The 23230-nt window shown below is 40.3% G+C and overlaps 1 long non-coding RNA gene and 1 pseudogene across 2 annotated transcripts in view; both read right to left on the bottom strand.

Annotated features, from left to right (window-relative positions):
- Positions 1-23230, bottom strand: part of LOC145647300 (uncharacterized) — a 498552-nt gene that overhangs the window by 439144 nt on the left and 36178 nt on the right. The window lies entirely within an intron of this gene.
- On the bottom strand, positions 2592-5105 carry LOC145659982 (alpha-1-antitrypsin homolog; annotated as a pseudogene).

The following is a 23230-nucleotide window of genomic DNA, read 5'->3' as shown; positions in this document are numbered from 1 at the left end:
CACAAATGCATGTAAAATAAGCCTTGTTTTATAGAAAATTGTGTTGTAATCAAAGCCTAATTTTCAGTTCAAATTCAATTACTTCTTAGGAATAAATCTTTAATTTTAATTAATTTTTTTTTTAGTTGTCAAAAAACACATACAAACTGTTCACTTTTTAAAAGAAATAAAATGGCTTTATTATCGTTCAATACAATAGAGCTTTCTTCTGTCCTTTCTAGATGCCAAGGGACAACTTCATTACTAATATCATTACCAGAAGACACAAGAGTCATAGAGACCCTGCTACCATTGCTGGGTTTAAGCAGCATTACTCGGCCAAACTGGGAGAAAGTGTAAGTGTCTACATCATTTTATACTATAATTTTAATGATTTATATAGACTGCATCCACAGTTTTATTTATTTAGCCTTCACACTTTCCTGACTTATACAGATGGTAGTCCAAAATATGCTGTCCATTAGTGGAGTTTCCACTGCCCAGGGGTGGTCAATGGATGATTCATTTCCTTTACAATTCATCACTGATTATTTCTCATTTCTCACCCAAGAAACAGGAGGACTGTAAGGAGGTTCATACCATCCAGAGCAGAACTGCTGAACACTTTATGATCACAGAGTCAACGGAAGAGATTTGCTCTTTGGACCACAGCGCCCATGTAGAAGGTGCAGATGTACTTTCTTGCATAAATCTAGCTTTTCATTAAGAACACACAGTAGGACATGATGTTTGTTCACTTTAAATATGTGCCTGTACTTTATTATGTAATTGCATTTGTATTGATTTTTGGGAAAAATAAATTGTAGATGTAAGAGAGGATCTGGGTGGAGTAGCGGAATCTATTACAGAGGCAGTCAAAGTGGAGAACACCCCAGCTGGTGAGTAGCATCAAAGCACCACATCAATAATCAGAGTTTACATACATCCACTCCATGGACACCAGTTTAAAAATTCTACTTTTATTTCAAATATAAAGGCTCAGAATGCAAGAGGTTGAAGAGAGTACGCATCTTCTTCAGACGAGCATGGCAGGCTATAAAAAGCACCTTGTCCTGTGCCAAGCGCTCCAACAAAATTAGCCCTACTCTTTAACTTTTCCCAGCTCTTTTTACCAATTTATTTTGTATTTCTTTTTTCCCTTCATTTTCCCCAACCTGTCTTTTCATTTTCTGAAATAACATCTTTTGACTTTTTGATTTATTTTTGATTAATAAACTTTACTTCATGCAAAGATTTTGTCTGTTTGCATTCTGGACCTTTTAATCATATTTTTCATTCTAAGACCAACCAGGTTATAATTCTAATTCAGCCAAATAAATCTTGAATGATTCAACTCACTTTAATAACATTTTTAGATTATCACATATATGTACAGTTTCATGTCACTCAGCATTAAGAGAGAATTTCACACTCACCTTTCGTGAGAGGAAGTACAGTAAAGAGAAAACATAAACTGAGCATCTCAGTTTATGTAATTCCTTATCTCAATGGAAACACCATTGACCTCCCAGCACACACTGACAACTGTGTTCATGAGTAGGGGTTGGGTCTCTGATAGAGGGCTAGGGTGAGGTCTTAGAGCTAAATGGCCCTCCAAACTGAGGGATTCAGAGTCTCACTTCAAATTGTGCATTAGGAGAAATTTCTCAGAATCCCTTGTGAATCATTGATAAATGGATGCAGAAGCAAGGGGGAAGATTTCAACCACTAGCCTTTGTAACTCAGTCCCAAGGAGCAAGATGACACTTGAAAACAAGGGGTAGGAGGAAAAATGAGAGGGGATTGGGCCTTGGTAAAAATCTAAGCACTAAATCTAAGAATAAAATGGTTTAAAACATATTACTTTTAATACATATGGTTTTAGCTAATCCTAGAGATATATAATAAAGTTATCTGTTACAGGACAAGGAGGTTTTCAGATCCAGTACAGACATTAAGTCATATAAGATCAAATAAATTTGAAAAAAGAACAAAATTAGTTACTCTATAATGCACCATCTTAAAAAAAAATGAGATCCCCTCTAAAATCCTCAATGTCAGACCTAGCTACCATACAGTGTACATTCTTTAAATTGAGAACAGCATTTTGAAGTCTGATTTCTGACTCAGTTACTGTTCAAATGGACAAATTAACACAAATTACATCAAATATGGCCCATCCAGTTACTGGCTTAGACACAGCGTTAGTGTAATTCTTATTACTTTATCTGACACCAAATCAAAGGTGATAAATCTGATTTTGAACCCTGACAGACTCAGAGGGGCCTGGATGTTGCACCAACTGCTGTGATCAGATCATCATAGTGAATCAACATACAAGACAACGCACTGGGAAATAACTCAAAACTGATTTATAAGTGAGTCACAGGACTGTTAGAGAGTTTGGAGCTTAATGTACGTCTGTCACATCGCTATGTCTGTTTTAGAATTACATAGTTCCATATGACTTAAGTAATATTTGTATGAAACACTGATATATATGACCAACATACCTAATGTTATAACTGCCCCTGATTTGTGTGCTACAGACTGCCATGATTGGTTTGTCAAAACAAATGAAGACTCATTCAAATATCACTCAACAACTTTATTTCCATTCAGATGCCTGGGTTTGTGTACATCTGTATTCACTGTGCCATCAGAAATAATCCAACAGTCTGTTACTTTTTCTCATATCTGGTGTAAGGGAACTGGACTAAGTCTGAAAGGAGCATTTAATTTTAAGTTTAATTATAGCTAAATGAAGTCCCTTCTATATGTAGCTCACTAAACTAGCACAACATTTAGCCTTTCATTGCTCCGAGATAATACAGAGACGTGACTATATTTGTTGCTAATTGATATGAGAGATATCAGTAGCACTCCCATCGTACTGCTGACTAGACTGTGTGGGAGACGTCTACCACTACACAGTGGGGTCGGTTATCTTTCCCATGAACAGGATACTCCTGGTGTTCTTCTCCACAATGAAGACTAGGAACGGTCTGTTGACTTCTGTTTTGAAAATAAATGACAAGGGCATGAATTCAAGAGTAGTTGCAGCTGTAGCCTGAGTGCCCTGCTCATCCACGCTGAGGACGGCCTTGTGCAGGACCTGTGGGGAAGGACCAATCTGGGCAGTCATTGAATGACACTTTAATGTATGTAAGCAGTAGATGCATTAACTTCTGAACAGTCCTTGGTGGACAACAGATGGAATTTGCCTGCTGCATCTCACCAGTGTGTTGACTGGATGTAAAAGCATTGTGCAGTGTGTTGATTGTAAAGTGTCCTTGGGTACTTGAAAGGCACTATACAAATGTAACTTCATATTGTGTCATATCAAGAGAGACAAACCTAGAAATTCACTTTTTTTTTTTTTATTTGAGGCTCAGAGTGCAGTCAAAATTCTACTGGATATTTAAGATGGGCAGTCTATTAACAATATCTCCCACACTCATAATGTGACACTCTAGACATGACAGCATTTCTCCACATACCTTGGAAACTGCCACCTTGGCCCCCTTACTGATTCCAGAGAAGTCTGCACTGTCTGAGAATGCATCAACCATTCCCATGTCCTTCAGAGTGTCCCCAAGACAGGAGGAAGCAGACACTGAGAACTTGGGCATATACAAGTCCAAAGTGCTGGAGAACAGACATGGTCAGTCAGGCAAACGCACTCTTACATGGAATAGCATGGGCAAAATATTTATTTAATACATTTTTGTCATTGGTAACCTTGTCAGAGAGTAAAGGTTTTACTTTGTGGTACTACTTAATATGTATAAATGAAAGTATATTTTAAAAAGCATTTCATGATACATTACATTTTGTGGACTTTGTCCTTCCAGTACTTGAGGTGATCCTAGCTGATGTGTTTCTCCAACTCCTCCATTTTTCCATGGTCAGGCAGGACGATCATCATGGAGGCGTTTCCATTATATGGCAGCATGATAACGGACGTAAAGTTGCCCTGGTCATAGTAGAAGTCATATTCACCATTTCTGTTCATCATATCCACAGGCACTGTGGTGTTCTCATCCACATGAAAGTCACCTTTGCTGGTGTGCTCCACTTTAAAAGCCTCTTGCCATTTACCTGAGAGAATGAAATACAAAACTGGTTACTGCAGTTCAGGTGAAATACATGAAAAATTATTTAATCTCTAGTGGGTTCTACTTGTCTCCTTTTACCTTTGAAATACACATAGTTGATGAGCATCATCACAGTGGCAGCATCCAGACTCTTGACCAGATCAGTGATCATGTCCTTGGTCTTTTTGGCAATTAACTTGTTGATCTCCTGCACAGCGACTTCAGGTGTGGAAAAGTCCACACTGATGGCTTCACCTTTGTAGAAGTGCTGGATATCTTTCAGAAACTTGTCTTCAGGCTTGAAGCCTTTTTGTACAGCTGCAGCTCCTCCTATTTCCAACAGTAGGGCATCCTGGCTGTGGTCCAGCATGTGGAGAAGGTGCTCATAGCCTTCATTGACCTGATCAGCTGTGAGAGCACTGTAGTCCAGAGTGCTGAAGATTTGTGAGTGGGTATTGCTCTTGGCCCCCAGGGCCAGCATGGATAGAACCATGGAGATACTCAGAGGAGAGAAGAAGATATTCTTGCCCTGGGTGTCAGGATGGCTGGCCAGCTTCTTGTAGAGGGAGAAGGCAAAGTCTGCGTTGTGGGGTGAGAGTTTGTGGCAGGGTTTGTCTTCTCCATTCTGGTGGGGGTGGGCTGCATCCTTGCCATGATGGAGATGTTGGTGGTGATCTGCTGAATGGTCTTGATCATGATCCTGCTCCTTGATGCCTACAGTCCAGTCCACTGACAGTATGAGGACAACAATCAAACAGCACTGGACCTTTCCCCACATTTTAACACCTGCAGAAGCACTGCACAGATTTGAAATGTATCACATGCAGGTTCATTTAAACACAACTATTACATTAGAAAATAGTCAACACATGGATTTTCATAAGAGAGGTATATACGTGATAGCCTGCATGGAGACTACTTCTGAGTCTAGTCTTTAATTCAGTTTTTACATTTTTAAAGATGTAATAGATCACTGTTGAAGTGTTTGCCATTTAGTTGAAACAAGATCTGAGGAAAAAATTATTTGTATCTCCAGAATATCAGTCATCTTACAGTACATTTACTTACCATCCACGTCCTGTCAGCAGTAAACTATTGGGATTGAGTTCATACATTTTATAGTCTGTTTGGTGTAATCTGAGGTCAGTCCTTTAAACATTAACCACTGAGGGGCTGTTTCAAATAGAGCAGGAACATTGCACAGCATTTATCCTTTAGTTAACATTACTGATGCCAAAACCCTGTATGCTGGCATTGTTAGCTCTGGTATTGATTCCTGTTAGGCTGTGTAGTCTCATTCCAAACTCAGCTGCTGCGGTCTTCGAATACACTAACTGATCTGTGTACATAAGTGCAATTCTTTTTATCAGCTATACAGGATGGCAGTCTTTTTTTCATATTAGCTAACATGTACTTAGTACTTTCAGAGCTCTTTTTATTCTCGGTACCACTGACCTCTCTGAGAACCTTCACACAACTTGAACGATTCCTCGCCATCGCAGCCAGTTTTGGAAGCTTTTGAAAGTGCACATTTAGCCACACAGCATGTTTCAGTCTCAGGTGTATGCATTTTTATTTTATTTATTTACCTCCTATTTCAATTTAAGCTTGTATCATTAGCTCTGCTGTCATCATTTACCATCAGGGTCAGCTGCAAGCTCCATCTCTGAGCCTTTATGTGGTTTAAATGCACAGAGTTAGCCACACTGCTAGCAATAATATCTGACTAAATTAGCTTAGCATTTCTCATCATGACGGTTGAGCAGATTGTGAAACATTTTATGTTTGCCTTTAAAAGTGGGGAAAAAAACTTATTTGAATCTATATTAGGACATTCCCCTGATTATACGATCAGATTTTCTGTTTTATTAACTCCAAACATCTTTCACTGGTTAATGCTGGTTATTGTTTTTCTTCTTGAATAAAGAGCATAGATCTTGCTGCATTTCTAGAATCATCCAAGGCAGATGCATGACGCACCAAGCCCTCCACTGAGTCACCAATGTAAAGAGAAAGATCGCAACTCTACGGATCCACCTCGTTTGACACGAGGAATTCCTGATACGCCCAACGTAACTTAGCGTGTAAAACATACAGAAGGTTAGAGTGAAAATAGTAAGACATCTTAAATGACATCACATTAATATTAATCTAGATGGGGTGTAAAGGGAGATATGTTTTACAAGGGATTGGTTGTCCGCATGTATTTTTTTTTTTTTCACTGGGAGATTTGCATCTCCTCACATCCCTCTTCAAATCAAGCCCAGAATATAGTTCTGGCTTTCAAAATATGACTAAACACATGCCAACCCATTATGTTTTACTGCCTCCTCAACCAGAGCAGTCTAGATCCAGGGCTGTTAAAATATATTGTGGATTTAATTTTAAAATTGAGAACAGCATTGTACACGCAGTGAAGTTTCATTTTCATTTCAGTTCCAACTCACATAGAATTAAACCCCTTATATGTTTTATTTAGCACAAAATTCTATTGATAAGGATATGAGGCTTGTCTCTTCAGTGCCTGACATGCCAGTATTACTGAGATTTCTTATGATCATGTTCTTAGCTAACCTACATACAAAGAGTCAAATGTTCAAATGTTGTGTCCAGTGTTCAGTTGATCCCAAAATTAGCTAAAGAGTATTTGTACTTTTTCTGCTATCTTAAAAAGATCAGGCAAGCAGACCTAAGCTTGTGAGATTTTTTTTAATTGACTTTGGTTTGGCACAAGTTCAGGACAAGTTCAATAACCTGTTTTGTGAAACCTGATTTGGTCTGAGAGTTGGCACCGACTATTGTGGACCGTCCTTCATGGTCAGCCAGCATGCATGAAGAGCAAACAAACTGGAAGCTTGTGTCATTACATTTGTCTCCTTGCCATGTCTGTTTTGTACATTTTCCAGTTCCACAGGACTCAGTGATACATGTAGGAAATTATTGATTAAGAATTTGAGCAGGAATGCTAATGTTACATGTGACTCTACATATTACAGACTGTAATAATTATCAAATCATCATTTATTCAGTGGAACACAGCATTAACTGTGGTGAAAACAGCTGCTGCAGTGTCTTGCTCATCAATATCGAGGACCTCCCAGTAGAGCTGAGGAGTGCCTGGTGGAGCTGATGCCTACCTGTTGGAGTTAAATTCTGCCTGGTGGAGATATGGTGTACCTGGTGAAGATGAGGTCTGCCTGGTGGAGGTCCACCTGATGGAGATGAGGTACATATGGTGGATTTGAGGTGTGCCTTAATACTACTTAATTGAAGTGTCACAGCATGTTTATATTTCCCCCTAGGATAATGTAAGAGAGATTATAAACATTAACTTCCTGTCACACACTTCACCATTTAGTTAACTGTTGGAAAATCTACTTACATTGTAAAACATTCCTTGATGACACTAAGTAGGAATTTTTTTTTCCATCATGAAGGTTCACACTGTGAACTGTTTGTCGTTTTTTATAATTCACAGCCACAACCCACAGGAACATTTCCCCAGGACAATTTTAGCTTCAACAGTTTTCTGGGGAAGGATCAATCTGGCATTCTCCTGATTTTTGTTTAAGGTAACATTAGCTAATGTTACTCCCAGAGTGTCCTTTTTAGCAAGAGGAACCATATGAATCAAAATAATGATAACTCAGCATATGACATCATACACATAATAACTAATAATCTAACATCAAACTAATGACATCACATAATGTAAAGGCAACCTGGTGAATTTTATGTAGAATGTAACATATAGAATAAGAACTCTGAGTTGTGTTGATTGTGTAACACTGAATTTAGCTTGTTGAGATGTTGAGAGAGACAACTGGAGATAAATGTTAGCACTGAATATATGTTTAGCACGCATCTTTAGTAAATCCTTCATACAAAAATGGAAACTGAACAGCAACCTGAACAACAAAAAAAGAACTAAGATTTACTAAATGGCTCTGTTTGTGGCTGTCTTTGGTGCTGAAACTAACTGTAATTTCAGCACCATGGGCAGCAGGCAGGCTGTCTAGGACTTCAGAACTCTCTCAGAAGTGCTTTGCTTTACTTAATAATACCTTTGTGCACAAGGGACTTTTTGTTACAGAGTAACTGTAAGGAGAGTGAGGCCTCTGAGTGAGCCCATGGTCACACATAATTTCTTTAGTTCCGCTACACCTTTGTGGTTTCCCTGAATATATATAAATCTTGGCGGTAACAGTACAGTACAATTTACATTAGTGCAATAGATCATTATGCCTTTGTAGGAATAGGCACTGTATTTACTTATAATTAAGAGAATAGAGTCAAAATGTGGGATAATCAACTGAGTTCTTATGAGTTTACATGTAAAAAAAAAATTCAAACCACCAATTGTTACAATCCAGTAAAAACTGCAATCTAACGTTTTACCACTAGGTGGACCCATGCTACAATTTTACGTAAATCATATGGCAACACTGGGATTACAAAATTACAAATTTCTTATTAAGACTGATAAATGATTTTTTTAAAAGTCCAATTTTCTTCTATAAAATTGGTGTTTTTTATTGACATACATAATCCATACCTTTAGCCTGTGCATTATTGCATGGACCAAGAAAAGGCTTTTGATATGCAGACTGCGCCTTTAAGAGGGAGCTATATGGTTATGTAGATTGAGTAACTGAGAGAGTGTGTGTGTGTGTGTGTGTGAGGGGAGAACCGTCACCTTTCTGTTCGTCTTCTCAACACTCCTTTTTCTTTGGTAACGCTGTACGGTACTTTTTACTGTTTCCTTTACGTATAAGTACAATGACGGCTTGAAGTAGTCCAGGAGAGAATAAAAGTCTTTCAGATTGCCCACAACAGTGTGTGTGTGTGTCACTCCATGTTTACTCCACGCATCGCGGTTAGCCCGTAGCACCTGTTCCTCACTCCAGGTAAGAAGCGTAACACTGTTTTCATTAATAAGCCTTTGAAGTACTTTGGGTGTCGTAGTGAAATGAACTGACCAAACAACAATAAGGGAGGTTATATTGGGTCTCACCCCCTGAGCTTCTACATCGTGTCTCTATGACAAAGGACGGAGCCACTTAACTAAGAATGAGACCGTCCTCACTGACAATGTGAGAATATCTGATAGATCACTGACTGATAAGGAAGAAAGAGGACATACCACATGACAACTTACAAAACCTACCGCATTTCTATATTTGGTGTGTGTGTGTGTTGTGGTTAGTTTGTCAGTTTCATCTGAATACACTTCCTCTCCACTATAAGTGTTCTTGTGAAATCAATCAGTAGACTGCATTGAAGAGTGTGTACGGTGTGTATCAGCAGTCCTGCTGTAGCTGTGTGTAGTGTGTGTGTGTAACTTAGTAAGAATTCAGGTGTGTGTTTATCTGCTCCTTGTGCTCCACGCTGCTGATGGTGAGTGTTACCTTTTCTCTACAGGTGTTGTCATCCTCATACATTCATTTGCACAAAGGCATTTATATCTGGGAGCAGCAGAGAGCAGCAGCTCACCACTTACCCCAGATTCTGTCTATCGACCAAGAAATTTTGCCTCTTTAGTTTAGAACAAAAGCTGTTAAATGCGAACGTTGCTAACAAACACTGGAGGTCAACAGCAGCTCAAATATAGCCTTCGTAAATACATGCCCACAGACTTCTCTCAAGACGGTCAAACCGCATCCAAGTGTTAATAAATGTCTCCCAGACTAGTCGGTGTGTCGTATAACTCACTGTGAACTAGACAAGTGAAGAAACACGTCACCGGGAAGCGACCTGGATGAGGTTTGAGGACATGTAGCTCGATATCTGACTTATTTACAAATCCTATTAGCTATCGTTGCTGTTGGCTTCCAATGTTTGTTAGCAATGTTAGCAGCTTTTTGTTCTAAAGGAGCGAAATATGGACTCCAAACATGCCTTGTCCACCCGGGTTAAGGGAAAATAAAGTAAATTTGATTCTTCGCCGACCTGACCCGTTAAGTGGCACTGAAATCTGCGCTGTGGTTCGGTCCGGTAGAGAGGAACCGCTGCTAATTACTTGCTAATTGATAATTAGTTACTTAAGACCAGCATAAGGTAGGAATTGTAGGGACTTTAGTAAGACTGACAAAATTGAGAAATAAGAAAAGTACAAGAGTATTGTGACTCTTACAAGGATAATTTTGCTCTATAAATCTGTACATTTATAAAAACAACTTGTTTTTTATTATGGTGTGGTATGTGAAATGTGCTCACTTGTTTATTTCTGTGTGTGTTATTTATTCCTCACTTGTTCATTCTGTGTATGATGCAGCTCTTGTCCACTACCCACTTCTGTATCCAGCTGCCTGTGACAGAGGTCACACCTCATTGTAGTTGATTGTATATGTGGTACAGTCCTTTACATGTGGTGTATGATGTGTGTGTTTGGTGCTTCTGTGTGTTTTCCCGAGTGTGGGTGGGTTTGGGGGAGAGACTACAGAGGATTCTGATCTCATGAATTTTGACATGCCCATCATATCCCTTATTGAGCTAGCAGTCAAACAAGTCAGTACTACTCTATATTACCATGGAGACCAGAGGAGGGGCAGAGCTCACTACCTGCGGGTTCAAGAGCTGGACTGGTACTGAATAAATCCATTTCAATCAGGTCTCAGCTATCAGGACTTCCCAGAGGGTTTCAGCCAGACAGCTGTCTCCCAATGTGAAGACAGTGTTTGTTTGTTTGTTTGTTTGTTTGTTTTAGCCTATTTATATGGTTTACCCCCATGTTGCTCAGGGACACTATAGTACTTCCTGACACTTCGTCCAGTGTAGTGATTCAGATTAGGCTGGACCCCTGCTCAGCTTTCCTGAAACAAATGCACATGCTTTACCATATGGTCAACCAAAGTGGCCCAAAGCTCATCTGTGATGGTTGTTCTTCCTCGTCCTCATCCTCTCTTTCAAATATTGGCCTCCATTGATATCCAACCAAGACATCGAGCCTGTGGCCTCTTTATAGTGCTCAGGCTCTACAAATAGTATAGTGCTCCATGTACAAATTAGTCATAATTGTCTTCACCTATGAGTACTGGGTTTGGTTAATTGATAAATGGATGCATCATTTGCATTTGAGGGTTTTCTATAAGAAATGATGTGTCCAATATAGAGAATTGTGTTTAGCGTATTGGAAAAAAATGTGTTTTAGAAATACAAAATGAGTGTAAATCAGAGAAGGTGCTTTTGGTTTAGTATAACAGGTCAGGAGCTGGGCTACATGAGTTAGTGGTTTCAATTATTGTGTCACATGTCACCGTTTTTGTGTCCTGCAAAAAACTGTAATATCACAAAAACAGTACAATTTCCCAGCAAGCACTTGTTCCTCCTACCAAACTTGGAACACTGTTTAACAATTTAACAATACATAACTAATACTGTCTCTCTCTTTCTTTCTCTCTCTCTCTCTTGCTCACACACACACACACACACACACACACACACACACACACACACACACACAAAACATGCACAGCTGTTGCAGGATGGCCAGATCCACATCTGAAGGACTTGGAGAAAGACAATTTTACACACACAGTAAATGTACATTCAAAGTGATACTTGTAGCTGCAAAAACACCCCCTCCCCCACCCTGCCCTGCTCTCTCTCACACTCTGACACACACTCTCTCTCTCTCTCTCTCTCTCTCTCTCTCTCTCTCTCTCTCTCTCTCTCTCTCTCCTTGTTGGGTGTTTGGGCTTCAAGTTCTCCTATGTTGTTCCTCTTATCCTAGAGGCTTAGAACAATTTACAAATAAAAAATGAACAAATAAGAAAAAAATAAAACCATAAAGACAGTACAGTTTCCCAGTATGCACCTCTTCCTTCTCACATATGTATTGCTAAACTTGGTGCACTTTAGCAATACATAACACACACACACACACACAGACATGCATATGTGCATGCTTCCTTTTTGGGTTCGTGATCTTAAAATTCTGCTGTGCTGTTCCTCAGAGTGGTGTGTGAACGACATGTTTACTTCTTTCACACACCCACGAAGATTATCAAACAGTCTCCAAATCCTCATCAGTGTCAGTGATCTAGCTCTGAACTTCATGGTTTAATCAGTCAATCACTAACTGACTCTGGCAGCATAAATTCACTCCAGTGACTCCAGTTTAAAGACTTTTCTTATTTAGTCCCAAGTTATTCTGATGCCACCATAGTCATAGCTACCAGTTTACAGATGTGAGAATTCCCAGTATGCACCTCTTCCACCTGACATATGTATTGCTAATCTGGTTGCACTGGGTGCTACGTGTGAAATGTGCTCACTTGTTTATTTGTGTTTGTGTTATTTATTCCTCATTTGTTCATCAATTGGCCAGGAGGCTTAGACAGCCCATGCTGGGGGTTTTGTCTTTTTACAGTTTTAATTTTATTTTGTTGTTGTTGTTACAGCGCAGTGCACACTAGCCTACAGCCTCAGTTAGTTACTTTATAGATATCCACCATCATCAAACAGCTTTTGGCAGCTTTAACAACAAAAAGAACAAAGTAACAGAGAAAAGGTGAGAAAATGTTTCTACTTCCTGTGATAACTGTTGGGTTGTGATGACATTGTACTGTCTACATCCAAAGTGGTCTTTACTTTGGTGACTCCTTTAGTGGTTCTGTGTCAGTGGGTGGATTTCACAGCTTCACTTAAGCAGTTTTGTCTTAATAGTATGAAAGCTACAACATGATCATAGACTGCTGCAATCCACCTGTACTTTATGAATAATATGAATATCAGACCATCCTCATGTTTACCTGATTAAATGATCAATGTTTATTTTGATCAGCATGTAGTCTAGAGCTCTTCCTGTCTGATCTGTCTAATATTTGCTAAGCTACACATTCAGTTTGATTAAAAAACTGCGCAATACAACACTCCACCGCCTTCATATTTCATTAAAAAAAATGATCAGTAATGATGTTTAGTAATTAAATTCTGCAATAATTAGTTTAGAATCATTGTTTCCATTTTTATGTGAAAACATAATACAAAACTATACTGGGAGACAACAGGTTGATGTAATGAAACATTTACCCTCCCTTTTGGGTTCTATAATTTGCACATTTCCAATTTTTTAGTAAAAAGATAAAGCTTCCAAGTTATAGGACAGTGCCAAACTTATGAAGCAGTCTCAAGCTCATCCTGTGATCTGTGATGTTTGAAGCTTCAAACAAGATTAGTCACGTTATTAGTAACTTTAGTGGTAATGTTAGTGGTAATAACTTTAGTGGGAAGGGAGAGGGAGAGAAGGAAGGAGGGAGGGAGTGAGTGAGTGAGTGAGAGGGAGGCAAAGACAATCTATAATCAATATAATCAGACATTTACATCTTATAACTTGATGGTCATGCATACATCATACCAACATCTATTGGGAAATCTCTTAGTGATTTCCAGTACCATCATCATTTGGCTGGTACCATCAGTACCATCAGGTGACTGGACCTGCAGCAATTAAGTATGTCATATATAATAATAATAATAATAATAATAATTAATTATGCCATATGTAATAATAACCATTTTACATGTACTTGTGCGGCCATGTTTAATAGTGAAGGCCTTTATCTCGTGTGTTTCTGCAGGCTGCATGCTGCAAGGGAATCTGAGGAGAGACGACATCACTGCATACACAGGAGACTCAGTACTGCTGCCCTGCTCCTGTACTGACCCACACGCCAAACCTGAGAGTTTCACCTGGAGGAAACACAACACAAACAATAAAAGCAGAGACACATGGGACGTGATCACCAGTGAGAGTGAACAGTACAGAAAGAGTTCAGATGGGTACTGCTCACTCTCCAGGAAATCTCTCCCTACTCATATCACACCTGACTGAAGAGGATGAGGGAGTCTACAGGTGTTATCTTAACCAGTGGAACTATAAAGCCATCAGACTCACCATTAAAGGTAAAACACTGTTTTTGATCCAAATCCAACTGCAAATGATAAATCCAGCTTTAAGGTTTTCTTATGTATCCACACTAGCAAAGTCTTGGTTGTCTGAGTTACTTGTAGACTTTCTGCTGTCATATTTGTTGTTGTGCTGTCATCTGTGCACATTACCAGTAACGTTTAGTTCAGTGATGGTCAAATACTCCTTTAATTGTAACAAATATCTTGTGCAGTTCAAGTAAGAATTTCTCAGGTGTTTAACACACATGCTTCTTTGTTTTAGTTTTTCTGTTCCGACCCCTCGTTTGGTTTTTCTGTCACTGTTTTCATCTTTGTATAGTTTGCATTCGTTAATCTTTGTATAAATATCCCTTGTTTTATCGTCTTGGTTGTGGGTATCTGAATGTGCGCTCTCTCGTCCTCCCGTGAGTTTATTGTTGTTTGGTAACGTTATTAGCCTGCTCGTTAATCTAGTGTTTACTGTTTAACTTCCTTCTTGGTAATGATGTGCAGACGAAGTCTTGTGAAGCGTTTGAGGTTCTTCCGTATTGTACTGCTAAATGATTCGAAGCTTTGGAGCATTGAAAGCTGGTGACAAAACAGCGACACCTAGTGGTGTTCAGAAATTATAGCAGCAAAAGATTCAAAACTGCGCAGCACTATAAACAATACAACACTGCACCGCCTTCATATGTCATTAAAAAAATGGATGATCAGTAATGATGTTTAGTAATTAAATTCTGAAATAATTTGTGTAAAATCATTGTTTCCCTTTTATGTAAAAAACAACAGGTTGGCGTTATGAAATGTTTACTCTCACTTTTGACTTCTATAATTAGCACATTTCCAATTTTTTTTAGTAAAAAGATAAAGCTTCCAAGTTATAGGACACTGCCAAACTTATGAAACAGTCTCACCCTCATCCTGTGCTTCAGTGACATCTGAAGCTTTGACCTTCATTAGTCACGTGTTGTTAGTAACTTTAGTGGTAATATTAATGGTAATATTAACTTTAGTGGTAATAGTAACTGATACAAGCTTCGGTACACTGTGTGATACGAGCTTCGATGCCTTAGTATCAAATGTTACATCACAATTTTATTGTTTCTGCACAGTTCCTGTATTGTTTTTCTCCCTTTTTGGTGTTCCATTTAGTCAGTGTTTAGTTTGCATCATTTTGTTAATTTTGCCGTTGTGTCTATCTGTTTTGCAAATGAAGAACTTTCATTTACATGCGTCAAGTCCTGTCTGCCTCTGCCTCTGCGTTACATTATCGTGTTGAAAACTGCACAGTGTGCAAATCAGTAATGTTGGTGGACCAGCTGGATCAAAATCACTAATGTGTTCTTATTTTAGATTTTTGATTTAAAACATCTAAAATATGAAGCAAGGCTTTGCTATGACAAGTTGCAAATGGGCGTAAACAAACAGTCATAAAAGTTTATTTAGTCAATGTTGATGTCAGCTTGACATTACAAGTGACATATTTGGAGCTTCTGTTACTGTAATTATTTACCCCTGTCCCACTTACCTACAACCAAAGGCAGTGGTGCAGGCAAAGGTTTAATGCACATAAAACTACAAAATGTATCTGATTCCAAATTATTCCTGTAATTACAATTTATATTCTGAAGAGAATGCCCTACTGCACTGTCTAACGTGTTATGAGAATATACATAACCACCTTTCTGAAATTCCTGTCTTAATACATCCTGCTTTGTCAGCGGTTCTGTCAACCTAACATAGGATTTGACCTGCTAAACTTATAGTGCAGAGATTGGATACTTTACAGGAAACTGGTGTCAGCACTCTACATATATAGAAAAATATAGCTGGCTCTTCACTCGGCCTCAATCCACCAGTGCAGAGAATTTTGACTACATCTTTAGATTTCCTCTCTCTTAATAAATTTTCAGTGATTAACATCATCTGCGAGTGTCTGGACTCCATCAGTCTCATTACAAATACTACACGGAGAGCCGAGCTTCATGAGTTCAGTGTAGCAAGGGCTTAATTATCATAATAGAAGAGAAGTAGATACACAATAGAAGAGAATAGATATTATAATGAAACCAATTAGAATAAAATAGATATTACAATGAAACTCTGTAAATAAGTTACAGAAATGTGGCACAGAAAATACTTTCTAAATGTTACCTAAGTGCCAGATTGAGAGAAAGACAACATGGACATTAAAGAAGGTGAAGTGGGTGGCCAGGCCAGGAACAGTAGAGCATGTCTGCTGGGGCATCCAAGCAGAAAAAAGAGAGAGAGAAGGAGAGACAGAAAGAGAATGTGACTGAGAGAGAGCATGACAGAGAGAGAGAGGGAGAGAGAGAGCACAAGCCCAAGGGAGAGATTTCTCCAAATGTACGTCTTCAGTCCACCAACTCTGCTCCAGCATTAACTCCTTATGGTTCACAATTTCTTTAGTCTTATCTTGATTGATCAACAGCAGAGTTTGTCCAACACTGACTAATCAAAGAGTGACCACATACGAGCAGCATCCCTGTCATAGCACATCCGAGAGGAACCCACAGCTGGTAGGGTGATTTTCTGTCCTGAATAACAATTGATGAATAACAATATCTCTGCAAGAGACCACAGATGACCACAGCAGTTGGGGCAAACAAGAACAAGACTTCATAATCGAGAGTTTGGCCTACACATATCAATATGTTATGATTTTCTTGGTTGAAATGACATAGTATGCCATGACAAATGACGTTGTAGCTCAGTCTCTCTCAGTGTACACATATCTCAGATACCTGTATGAGGGCATTATGGAATTTGTAGTTCATGAAGCATTTATGTCCAAAGACTTGTAATTTTGCTCTTTTTTAATCTTAATTTTGTAGCTGGTTGGGTTGAGGCTTTAAATTAGAATTTTCTGGAATGTCTATGGAAATACTGACCAATATGCTTCCAGATCCAAGACTGTTGAATAAATGTGTGATCACTGTTCTCCCTCTGACATATGCTGCCTGCTAAGGCATCTTATTTAGGTTCAATTTAAAGGCAGCATCAGACACTAAATCTGCAGTATAAATAATCTTTCACACCGAACACGAGAAAAATCTGCCTGGTGAAAAACCTCATTCACTTGAAGGGGCAAGAGCTTTACTTGCTTCTTTCTGAAAGGAAAGCAGCTGCTATTATTATACTAATTATTAAAACAATGTCACAAGTAGTGTTAGCTGTTTTCTGAAGGACTACGTTCCCCAAAATTACACAATACCAAGACCGCCTGTAATCCCCTCATTTTGCTCCACCCATGTGAAAACATGAGCGAGGTGGCAGTTAGATGTGACCGACGCTTAAGTCTTCATACATGATGGGATTGGAAATCTAATTAGAATGGGAATCTAACTGGATCATTTCTGTTACTCAGACCTTTGCCTGTACAGACAACACCAGACCCCTCACTAGACACACAGACAAACTCAGTGAGATCAGGTGGAAAACTGAACAAACATCAGCACTTCAAGAATCTGTAGCATTTGTTGTATGTGCCACTTGATTGCTGTAACAGCTGGAGTGCCGCAGAGCGCGGAGCAGGACGCACAGACTCCCTCGACTTTGACACACATTTATTGATACTTAATGCTTACGACGACGGCACTCACACAACATAAACGGATAACACGAATACACGTAACACTGCAGGAACACTAACGACGGCAACACAAACATATACGTTTAACATGAATACACGTAGGACTAGCAACACAAACAATGACCAACACTAATGCACGCACCAACAGGGGTTTAAATTCACACACACACACACAACATTAAACCAGGGGCAGGTGTGTGCCATCATGGGGGCGTGGTTACAAAACAAAAAGTGACTTCAACTGCAGGCGGTGATTCAGTGCTACTGGTAGGCTGAGAGTGTTCTGACAGTGAAAGATATCCAGCCAGCAGTGTTTCAGTGGTCAGACACTGATCATGACTGGAGTTGGAGGATGATTAACACTAACTGTGTAATAGTCCAGATGGGCTAGAACCACTGACTCTACAAATACAAGATTTTTCTCAACCATTCATATTTATCAAATGTGATGGAGCATAAACTATTGCATAAAGAGAGAGAGAAGGAGGGAAGCAGAGAGAGAGAGAAGGAGGGAGGCAGAGAGGGAGAGAGAGAACGAAAAAAAAGAAGAGCAGAGAGAAGAGTCTCCTCTCACAGCTGGTGCTGACACTGAGTTCATTAACACACACTAACACTAACACATCAGGACCAGTCTGAAGTACAAACAATCAGACCAAACCAAATTATTACACTTCACAAACTAAACTACATCACCCACTGGAACACAAACACAAGCACAAAGCAAAATGCAACGTTATCTGGCCCTAAAACGTCAGTAAACTGTAGCAGACGACCTGTACACAGTGGCTGACATTAAACACAGAACCACGTTGACAAAGTCCAGACTCAGAGAACACAGCCTGGCCGTCCAGACCAGCCGATATAAATGTCATGGCTGCCCAGAGAACAGAGACTCTGTCAGCAATGTAAATATGACACTGTAGAGACAGAGCCGCACTTCCTCACTGAATGTGAAAAATTCATCCAAATATGGCAAATTTATTTTACAAAATCTGAGACGGTCCACCCCAACTTTAAGTGTCTGTCTAACACTGAAACTGCCCATCCTACTGGGCGAAAAGAAGGAAAGCAGCGCTTTAGCTGGGTGATGCATATCTGCCTCCCATAAGATGAGGGACAGTGATTAACCCACCCAAACACACACACACACACACACACACACACACACACACACACACACACACACAAACAGACTATATTACCCAGTTTATAAAAGTTACCTAACTATTTATTATTATTAACTATTTATTATTATTAACTATTTATTATTTTCCATCCTTATTATTTATTTCTCTTTCTTTTCACTTCTTACCTTTTACTTCTTCCAATTATTATTATTTCAGACCAATTACAGTTTCTCTTCAAGTTCTTTATCATAACAGAATTCTTAATTTCCATAATTGCAAAGATTGTAATGTTGTGTAATGTTCATGTTATAATACTGCTTTGGCAATACTACAATACTATAGTGGTATATGGTCATGCCAGTAAAGCTTACTGAACTGAAATGCACTGAGAGAGAGAGAGAGAGAGAGACAGAGACAGAGAGAGAGAGAGAGAGAGAGAGAGAGCGCGAACCCTGCAGCTTCAGACATCTCCAAATGGTTATAAGACATTCAGTCCATCGACTACCAATGGCGGTAACATGCATTGGTTTAACGAGTGTGGGGCAGGATGCAAGCATGAGTTAGCCTGGTGTGATGTGTGTGGTTTTTTTTGGTTTTTTTAATGAAAATGAAAGCACACATGAACATACTGTGCTAATGTTGCATACACAAGGTAATACAAGCGATTAAGGCAAAATAACTGAAATTAGGGGTTGTACTGGATTGGGCTTTATAGGGTAAATAATGAGGGTGAGACTAGACCCAGGTGACGGAGGTAAGTGAAAGGGGAAACACAGGACCCCTGTGTGAGGGCATGAACAACACAAAGCATGTGGAGGAATAAAAACAAACAAAGGAGCACATGGGGAGGAGGATGGTGGTGAGAGGTGTTACAGTAGCACCCACACCCTGCTTAACACGGGGCTCCTGTGTGATGGTGGTGAGGGGTGTTACAGTAGCACCCACACCCTCCTTAACACGGGGCTCCTGTGTGATGGTGGTGAGAGGTGTTACAGTAGCACCCACACCCCCCTTACACGGGGCTCCTGTGTGATGGTGGTGAGAGGTGTTACAGTAGCACCCACACCCCCCTTACACGGGGCTCCTGTGTGATGGTGGTGAGGGGTGTTACAGTAGCACCCACACCCCCCTTAACACGGGGCTCCTGTGTGATGGTGGTGAGGGGTGTTACAGTAGCACCCACACCCTCCTTAACACGGGGCTCCTGTGTGATGGTGGTGAGGGGTGTTACAGTAGCACCCACACCCCCCTTAACACGGGGCTCCTGTGTGATGGTGGTGAGGGGTGTTACAGTAGCACCCACACCCTCCTTAACACGGGGCTCCTGTGTGATGGTGGTGAGGGGTGTTACAGTAGCACCCACACCCCCCTTAACACGGGGCTCCTGTGTGATGGTGGTGAGGGGTGTTACAGTAGCACCCACACCCCCCTTAACACGGGGCTCCTGTGTGATGGTGGTGAGGGGTGTTACGGTAGCACCCACACCCCCCTTAACACGGGGCTCCTGTGTGATGGTGGTGAGGGGTGTTACAGTAGCACCCACACCCCCCTTAACACGGGGCTCCTGTGTGATGGTGGTGAGGGGTGTTACAGTAGCACCCACACCCTCCTTAACACGGGGCTCCTGACGTGCATAACAGTTGACAAGGGAGCCCGAGCCCGGCGTCACACAGCAGGGTCTGGAGAACCTGGACAAGGACAGGTGGAAAAGGAGGAAAAAAAGGGGGAAGTCCATCGGGTGAGGGGTGGAAACAGGACTTTGTACCACAACCAGAGACCTGACAGCAGGCTGGACAGGAGACGACTGGGTTCCGGCTTGGGCAGCGTGATGGATGGGAGCCCGTCTGAGAGTAGGAGCAGGACCCTGCATAGGCCTGGACCGGGAGACGGGCAGGACAGGAGACGGGATAACAGCAACCCGAACCACAGCTGGGATTGGGACAGTTACAAAGACAGGAATGGGAACAGACAAAGGCAGACACTGGGACTGGTAGGGTAACAATGAAAAGTCGTGTCAGTCCAAGCACAACAGAGATGTGACAGGAGGTGGCCAGGCCAGGAATGAGGGAGAATGTCTTCAGAGAGAGAGAGAGCGAGAGAGAGACAGACAGACAGAGAGAGACCCCCCCCCCGGGACAGCTATTCTGCTCAGGTGAAGACTAATCCACCCCATGAGGACTTGACCCAGCAGTCCCTGTTTCATTCACTCACAGAAAATGACTGAAGGACACACTGCAGCTACAGAACCTGTAACCTCACACTTAGCCATCCTATTAACCACCAGTAACACTGTGAACCGAAGACTTTTGCTTTTACAAACTGTACATACATCAGTTTTGTAGTACAAAATATAAATGTAAACATGTAAAACGCATGAAAGCACAGAACCTTCAGTACTTTCAACTCATCATATTTTCTATTCTTGCAGAGGCCCCACATTCATTCTGTTCATCAACTACCACTGAATTTAAGATGCATTTGTTTAATAATATTCTCCCATCAACTCCATAAAATGATTCCCCACTATATACTACTACTACGAATACTACTACTACTACTAATAATAGTAGTAAACGACATTTAGTTTAACATTTAGTTTAAGAGGGAGTGTTTGGAAGAGTAAACAGTTCACAGCTGTGCTAAATAAATGTATTCTGCTGCTGTGTAAGACTGGGGTCAGTGTTTGTTGTGTTGTTACAGTCTCTCCTCAGACTCTGCCCTACATTCCCTTTGCTTTGGTCACTGTGATCTTCCTCCACATTATCGTGGCTGTGGTTTATTACACCAAGAGAAACAAAGGTAAAAATTTCATTAGCAAGCTGTTATAATCAGATTGTTTTCTCATTGTGTCCATTAACATCCATTTTACCATGTGCAGAGTCAGATCCTGAATGAACTGAGTTGTTCTTGTTCATGTGACCTGCTTCAGTGTCAGAAATGAGCAGAGTTCACTATAACACTGCTGGTGGAGATGGAACAGCTAGTCTGTAGTAGAGAAGAAAACCAAGAGAAATCAACAGACCAGCTACAGACCTACACACCTGTTTAACAGACCTGCCGCACACATCTGATCAGCGTTAAGTGGAAATGAAATCTGCGTTGTGGTTCGGTCCGGTAGAGAGGAACCGGTGCTAATTACTTGCTAATTGCTAATTAGATACTAGCATAAAGTAGGACTTGTAGGGGCAGGACAATCTAGAACTAAATTCTGACTCCAACAAGCATCATTTTGCTTGTCTGTAAAAAAATGTATTGTGTCTGTAAAAAATGTATTGCGTTTTATTATTACATTATCGTATTTTTCCCAAAGAATATTTTTTTCTGCATTTTATGTGTGTTTGTCTATTGAAGGATTTTTTGATATTTGAATTTTAAATAGCAGCATATTTTTTTCTGTTCTTAATCATGCCTTTTAAAGTCAAATGCCAAACTGTTGGCTGTACGCATCACTTCCACTGTGTATCTATTGTTGTTTCATAAATAAAGAGCCAAAGCAGGACAGAGAGTTGTGGTTTCTGTTTACACCCACTGATAACCACACACATCATGAAGGTGTGTGTGTGATGCAGTTTGACAGCAGAATGTGTAGAGTGCAGTTCAGTGACAGCAGTTGGATATGCCACTATCTGTGATATCTCTCTCTCTCTCTCTCTCTCTCTCTCTCTCTCTCTCACACACACACACACACACACACACACACACACACACACACACACACACATGGCACCATGGCAGCATGGTTTCTGTCACATTCACTCCAGTGACTCCAATTTAAAGACAGTTTTCTTAATTAGTCTTTTTTTTTTTTTGTATCTGTGGCCAAAGCAATGAGTTTACAAATGTGAAAATTCCCAGCATGCATCCCTGTCACCTCCCATATGTTTTGCCACAGCAATTGGTCAACAGCTCTGAACATGTTATACTAAAGGCTGTCCTTATTCAGTCCTTTTACTGATATCTACATCTCAAGGTGCAAACTTCATGATTAAACCCCCATGTCATCTCTTGGAAAGATTTAATCAAAAACATACTGAATGAGTGATGGAAATTTAAAAAAAAAATGTTTTTCTCTATACATCTGCCCCAATCAAAAAGTCATTTGCACAGAATATAACACAAAGAAGTAGTTATTAGACATGCTGAGACTGTACAGTGTAGTAGAGTTTGTGGAGAAGCATCATCCATCTCGGTTTTCCAAGTCAGTTTCTCCCACAGGATGGCAGTGCCATCCTGGAGTGATAAAAGCAACATGAGTCAGAGGGAAACACCTGATAGCCAGAGTCCAGTCAGTGGGAGGAAGTGGACTGCAGTGTTTACACAGGTATGGTGGGCACTCCCCCATCCTCAGTCAGGGGTGATATGAGTAGAGAGAGATTTCCTGGAGAATCTTTAAGATGCTGAACTTTGCCTGTGTAACCCTGAGTCTGGTCAGTGGGGTAGATTTCTTTCTCTCTGAAGGTCCATTTAACAGTGTGTGGTATGTGATGTTCAGTCCAGGAGCAGGTCAGTAAGACAGACCC

The sequence above is a fragment of the Electrophorus electricus genome, chromosome 2, assembly GCF_041902795.1.
Source record: "Electrophorus electricus isolate QZ-2024a chromosome 2, ASM4190279v1, whole genome shotgun sequence".
In the NCBI taxonomy this organism is placed as follows: Eukaryota; Metazoa; Chordata; class Actinopteri; order Gymnotiformes; family Gymnotidae; genus Electrophorus; species Electrophorus electricus.
This window is presented reverse-complemented; position numbering and strand designations above follow the sequence as displayed.